The following is a 6,162-nucleotide window of genomic DNA, read 5'->3' as shown; positions in this document are numbered from 1 at the left end:
ATGCTTTAATTATGTTCAATTTGTAACAATGACATTGGGGGTCACCACAGCATGAGGAGCTGTATGAAAGGGAGGTTGAGAACCGCTGGGTGAACCTCAGGGGGTTTTCCGGGCTTCTGTTCCTTTTCTGTCTGGGGATTTCAAGGAGACTGGCCAGCAAAGCTCAGTTGTAAGCAATGGGGCCTGGGCCCGGCCGGCGTGGCTCAGGGGTTGAGTGTCGACCTATGAACCAGGAGGTCAGGGTTCGATTCTGGTCAGGGCACATGCCTGGGTTGCAGGCTTGATCCCCAGTGTGGGGCGTGCAGGAGGCAGCCGATCCATGATTCTCTCACATCACTGATGCTTCTCTCTCTCTCCCTCTCCCTTCCTCTCTGAGGTCAATAACAATATACAGTGTTTTAAATGGGGCCTGGGGTGGGCACGGCTGAGGTGAGGATGGAGCTTCCGTGTGACGTCTACAGCCCGGTGAGAGGCGTGCCTCTGGGAAGGGGCCCTGCAGCCTCGGGCCAGGCCAGCGGCTGGGAAGACGGCCCCCCAGAGCCGGTGCTGAGACCTGGGAGCCGCTGAGGGAGGGACCAGGGCCCTGGGAGCAGACACCCAGCCGGCTCCCAGCTGCAACCTGGGCTGTTTGCAAGGTGACAAGCCACAGGCAGCCTGGGCGGGGCCTCCCGCAGGGCTCGGCCTGTGTCCGTGCAGGGACAGTCTGTGCGGCCCTGGGGTTCCCAAGTCACCGCGTTAGCCGCTGCTAAATGAAACCAGACCTTCATCCTTAGAGGACCTGCACCTGGCTCCTCCCTGGGGAACGGAGAGTGGAAGAAGGAACAGAGCGATGCTGGGTCTGCTGAGACCCACCCTCCAGGCCAAGGTGAGAGGTCAGAGGGCCTCCTGGGGAACGCACTGGGCGTCTAACTCCAGGTGCAGCCTCGGGGCCGCTGTGGGGCCGCTGTGGGGCCGAGGGCACAGGATCAGTCGTCCTGAGGGCAGCGGTTCTGGCCTGGGAGCTGCCTGCCTCCCTCTCTGCCTCCTGCCTCCGTTCACTCAGCGCGCTGGTGGGCGGCACCGGCGCACCCGCCGGGCCCTGGACGGGGAGGGAGGACACCAGCCCCACGCCCGGCCCCGGGGCCAAAGCCAGGTCCTCGCGTGTCTCCCCGTCCTCGGCCCACGTGCGCAGAGGAAAGGAGAGCCGGGCTCTGGGTGGTGCCTTCACGTGGCAGCAGTTTCCTCTGCAGAAGAAACTGGAAACGCCCGAGGACAGTTGGGGACGTGCTGGAAGGACGACAGGAAGGGCTTTCCACGCCGTGAAATCCACGCTGACCTGCGTCTTAGGAAGCGTAGCCGCCGGCCCCGCTGCGTCCCCATCCCGCAGATGGAAGTCTGCGCAGGGTCACGGAGGTCGGATCAGGAAGCTTCTGGGAGGCCTTCGCTGCGGAAATAGGTGAGCCCAGGTGTGAGCGAGGGGGAGGGGAGCGAAAGCCACTGTGCGTTTACCTGGAAGAGAAAACTCACGGAGACACGCCTGGCTTCCAGGTTTGAATGTGCGGGTGATGACAGGCGTGTGTATCAGTAACCTCAGAACACCGGCTGTGATGGGGAAACGTTAAGTAACAGCAGAGTCCAAAGATGCACATGTGTCGTATTTTCATAATCTCATGTTTAAAGTATATTTTTTACTGACTTCAGAGAGGAAGGAGAGGGAGAGATAGAACCTACAACATGCAAATCAGGCTCGAACTGTGACCTCCTGGCCCACAGGTCGATGCTCAGCCCCTGAGCCCCGCTGGCCGGGCTTCCCTAATCTCACTGTCACCAGACGACCCCGCACAGACCGCGGTTATCGCCGGGTGGTTGGGGTATCGCCAGCGATTGCCCCACAACCAGCCACCGCAGCGCCGCGGTGGGACCCTGATAAGCCTTTCTCCCCTCGCGGGGCTGAGCTGCGGCTGGGCTCTGGCTAACCGTGGCTGGGCTCGCCTCGGCCGGGCTCAGGTTCGCTCAGGCATCCCTCATTCATTTGTCTGCTTTATTTTTATTTCGTTTTTATTGAGTTCGTGGAGGAAGAAAGAGGGAGAGAGAGAAATCGGCTGCCTCCTGCTCGCCCCCTACTGGGGATGAAGCCCATAACCCCAGGCCTGTGCCCTGACGGGGAATCGAACCTTGACCCCCAGGTTCATAGATCGGCGCTCAACCACCGAGCCACGCCGGCCGGGCTGTGTTTTATTTTTACATCAGACCAAACACCGTGTTTACCTCTGTGTCCAGCCTGGTTTTGTCAGACGATGTGGTTTCAGGGCAGAACAGGGGTCGTGTTGTTCGGATGGGGAATTCCAGCGCACCTGTGTCTGCAGGTGAGCCCCTCGGGGAGGCCTCCACGGGGAGCAGGGGCACCCCCTCCTGGTTCCCACCTGCAGCGGCTGCTAAGCCAGCCCAGGAAGTGACTGCTCTGTCTCTGCCCTTGGGCCTCTGTTCTTCCGACTACAATTGAAGCCCCGTCTTTCAAAATGAATGACCCAGCCAGGAATCCCAGAAGAGCAACAATGGCTTTGTCTGTTCACTCACCTCTCGGAAATGAAATGTGAACCACAATTGTGTCTGTGTGTGAAACCCCCAGGGCCAGTGGGGGAGGAGGCAGGGGCCTGCCTTGCTGAGAGGCACCTCGGGGGTCCCTGCGGTCCCACAGGCTAGGCCCCGAGTGAAGGTTGATGAGGTCAACACAGGTGAATGGCTCACCCCCCCCCCCCAACAAATGCTTCTTGTTGTTTCACAGAAAGAACAGGTTCTCGAAACAGGACCAGTTCTCTCAGTCAGAGTACTCGTCTAGCTTACTCCTCTAGCTTACAAAGGACAGGGACAGGGGGGCGGGGGTTCGAGGACACTGCCCCCACTGACACCCCAGATCTGCAGGCTACTGCAAGGAGGGCCTCTGTTTCCGTCTGTCTTGTCTGCACATCGCCTCACACGGGCGGCTGGGCTGTGTAGTCTATTTTTACACCAGGCTCCTTTATCCCCAGGGGGCCGCCTGTGCTATCCTTACAAATTCGTGTCTTTCTTTTTTTTAATATATTTTATTGATTTTTTACAGAGAGGAAGGGAGAGGGATAGAGAATTAGAAACATCGATGAGAGAGAAACATCCATCAGCTGCCTCCTGCACATTCCCTACTGGGGATGTGCCTGCAACCAAGGTACATGCCCTCGACCGGAATCGAACCTGGGACCCTTGAGTCCACAGGCCGACGCTCTATCCATTGAGCCAAACCGGTTAGGGCTCCTGTCTTTCTTGTCAGCATTATTCTCCTTTCTCGGTCCTGCTTTAAGAGTGCCTGGGTGGCTGGGAGCAGCCATGGATTGGCTCCAGGAGGGAGGTCCTAGCGGTGGGGTGAGCCCTCAGCGGTGAGGGGCTCACAAAGGAACAGAGATGGAGAAAGTGCTATGCACCCAGGTCGCGGGTGGATGCGTCGCGTGGACCGGGCTTGTTCTGTGACCACACTCCTTGGTGTTCCTGTCTCCCCTCCCCCAGTCATGAAAGCAGGCGGGGGGCGGGGGGAGCAGCTGGGTCCTGGTCCCCAACTTCCCGGAGCCCATGGGCACGTCTCCAGGCGGTGACTGAGGTGAGGATCCTTCGTGGGAGGATGATTCTGGGTCACATCGAGGAGCGGGGGGGAAGGGGCGGTTTTAAGGATGGAGGAAGGGAACCTTAGAAGCCGGAAAAGACAGAAAACAGCTGCTCCCCAAGAGCCTGCAGCTGTGAGACTGCAAATCCATGCACCTGGCCCCTCCTACCCCCTCCACCTGCCGCCAGGCTAATGGCAGGAGACGCAAATGGCTTTATGAAAACCCCGCTGAGAAACCTTGGATGCCTCTGCATTACCATTAAAATAAAATGCAGCCCGGCAGGCGGGGCTCAGGGGTTGAGCTTGGCCCTGTGAACCAGGAGGTCACGGTTGGATTCCCAGTCAGGGCACATGCCCGGGTTGCAGGCTCCATCCCCAGTGTGGGACGTGCAGGAGGCAGCCGATCCATGATTCTCTCTCATCATTGATGTTTCTCTCTCTCTCCCTTCCTCTCTGAAAGCAATAAAATATATATTTTTAAAATATTAGTAAAATGCAAATGTCATCCTATGCCACACCCAGCCCTGCATGAGCTGGTCCCTGCCTCTCCAGCCTCAGCTCTGGACAGCAGTGGTTTGAGTCAGAATGTCTGGGTTTCAGTTCTGCTGGCGCGGCTTCCTACGTGGGTGACCTCGCCGAGCCTCAGTTTCCGCACTGGAATAATACCTCAGTGGCGCTTGTAGGATTTCTGACTCATCAATGTGACTCAATTTGCTAATATATATATTGTTAATCGTCACCAGAGGATATTTTTCCATTGATTTTTAGGATGAGTAAAAGGGGGGGGGGGAGGGAGAGAGAGAGAGAGAGAGAGAGAGAGAGAGAGAGAGAGAGAGAGAGAGAGAGAGAGAAACATCAATGTGAGAAATACACATCGATTGGTTGCTTCCCATAGGTGCCCAGACCAGGGCCAGGGGCCGAGATGCAATGGAGGCCCTTGACAGGAATCGAATTTGCTATTTAAAATGTTCGTGTCTATGTTTGTGTGGATATTGATCTCTACATTTTTTTGATAATACGTATTTCAGGGTTGTAATCAGTGTTATGAGAGGAAATGTGTTCCCTCTTCTATTTTCTGAACAAAAATTGTGCAAGATTGGTGTTATTTCTTCCTGAAGTGGTTGCTAAACTTGACCACTGAAACCATCTGGGCTTGGAATTATCTTTGTGGGAACTCTGTTGAACAAAATTTAATTTCTTTAATAGTAAAGGGCTATTCAGATTTTAAAATTTCATCTTGTTTCAGTTCTGATAAGTTGCATTTTTCAAAGAATTTGTCCATCCCATCTACAGTGTCAAATTGGTTGTTGTAAAATTGTCCATAATGTCCCCTTTTATCCTGTTAATATCGGCATTCGGGTATCTTTTTAAAAAAATATATATATTTTATTGAATTTTTACAGAGAGGAAGGGAGAGGGATAGAGAGTTAGAAACATCGATGAGAGAGAAACATCGATCAGCTGCCTCCTGCACACTCCCTACTGGGGATGTGCCCCCAACGAAGGTACATGCCCTTGACTGGAATCGAACCTGGGACCCTTGAGTCCACACACTGACGCTCTATCCACTGAGCCAAACTGGCTAGGGCTCAGGTATCTTTTTTTTCCTTGGTCAGTCTAGCTGGGATATTGCATTCGTTACTGTGTTAAGAAGTTGCACTGAATCACCCCTAACCAGTTTGGCTCAGTGGATAGAGCGTCAGCCTGTGGACTGAAAGGTCCCAGGTTTGAGTCTGGTCAAGGGCATGTACCTTGGTTGGGGGCACATCCCCAGTGGGGGGTGTGCAGGAGGCAGCTGATGGATGTTTCTCTCTCATTGATGTTTCTCTCTATCCCTCTTCCTTCCTCTCTGTAAAAAGTCAATAAAATATATTTTTAAAAAAAGTTGCACTGAATCAGTGCTGTGTTTCTGTATGGCAACTCGGAAAGCTAGTCCTGTTCCTCTTGAAACCGGATACTTAACCCCTTAAAGACACATCTGATCACTGGAAGCCACAGAAATATGATGGCACACACATATTTTAAGGAAATTTTTAGAGAAATTAAGTAATTAAGTTATACTGAAAAGGCTCCACTTTAAAACATTAAGACACTGTAAGATGCGGATTTCATGTATTTGTTAAGGCAACTGGTAGAATCCCTTGGAAGCACTGCGTGGCCTTTCCCACGTTAGGGAGCTAGGGCTGTACCCCCACTCCTTCGCCGCCCTCTGCACTGCTCCCTGCTTTGGAAAAGGCGAACGAAGGAGCCAAATGCAAGCTCTTCGCTGACAGCTGCAAAAGCTCGCAGACCACGAAAGGCCAGGGCTGCACAGACCAGGCGGGAGCGAGAAAGACGCCCAGTAACGTCAACGGACTGGAGGGCGGCCCGTTAGAGGGAGTGCGTCTTGGACACTCGGCCTCGGTCTTGACGCTGTGTCTTCGATTCCGATGATTAAAAATGTTGTTCTTCCTGTGCACAGCTTAGGGTCCAGCATGGTCAGGAGTCCAGCGTGAGTCGGGGGGCCGGCAAAAGCAGCGGGTAGCATTTGCCGAGCGGTAGTAAACCAAGGG

This window comes from Myotis yumanensis, unplaced genomic scaffold (genome assembly GCF_028538775.1).
Source record: "Myotis yumanensis isolate MYYU_CA2020_CCGP unplaced genomic scaffold, mMyoYum1.0.hap1 SCAF_14, whole genome shotgun sequence".
In the NCBI taxonomy this organism is placed as follows: domain Eukaryota; kingdom Metazoa; phylum Chordata; class Mammalia; order Chiroptera; family Vespertilionidae; genus Myotis; species Myotis yumanensis.
The sequence above is the reverse complement of the archived record's forward strand: the minus strand, read 5'-3'. Positions refer to the sequence as shown.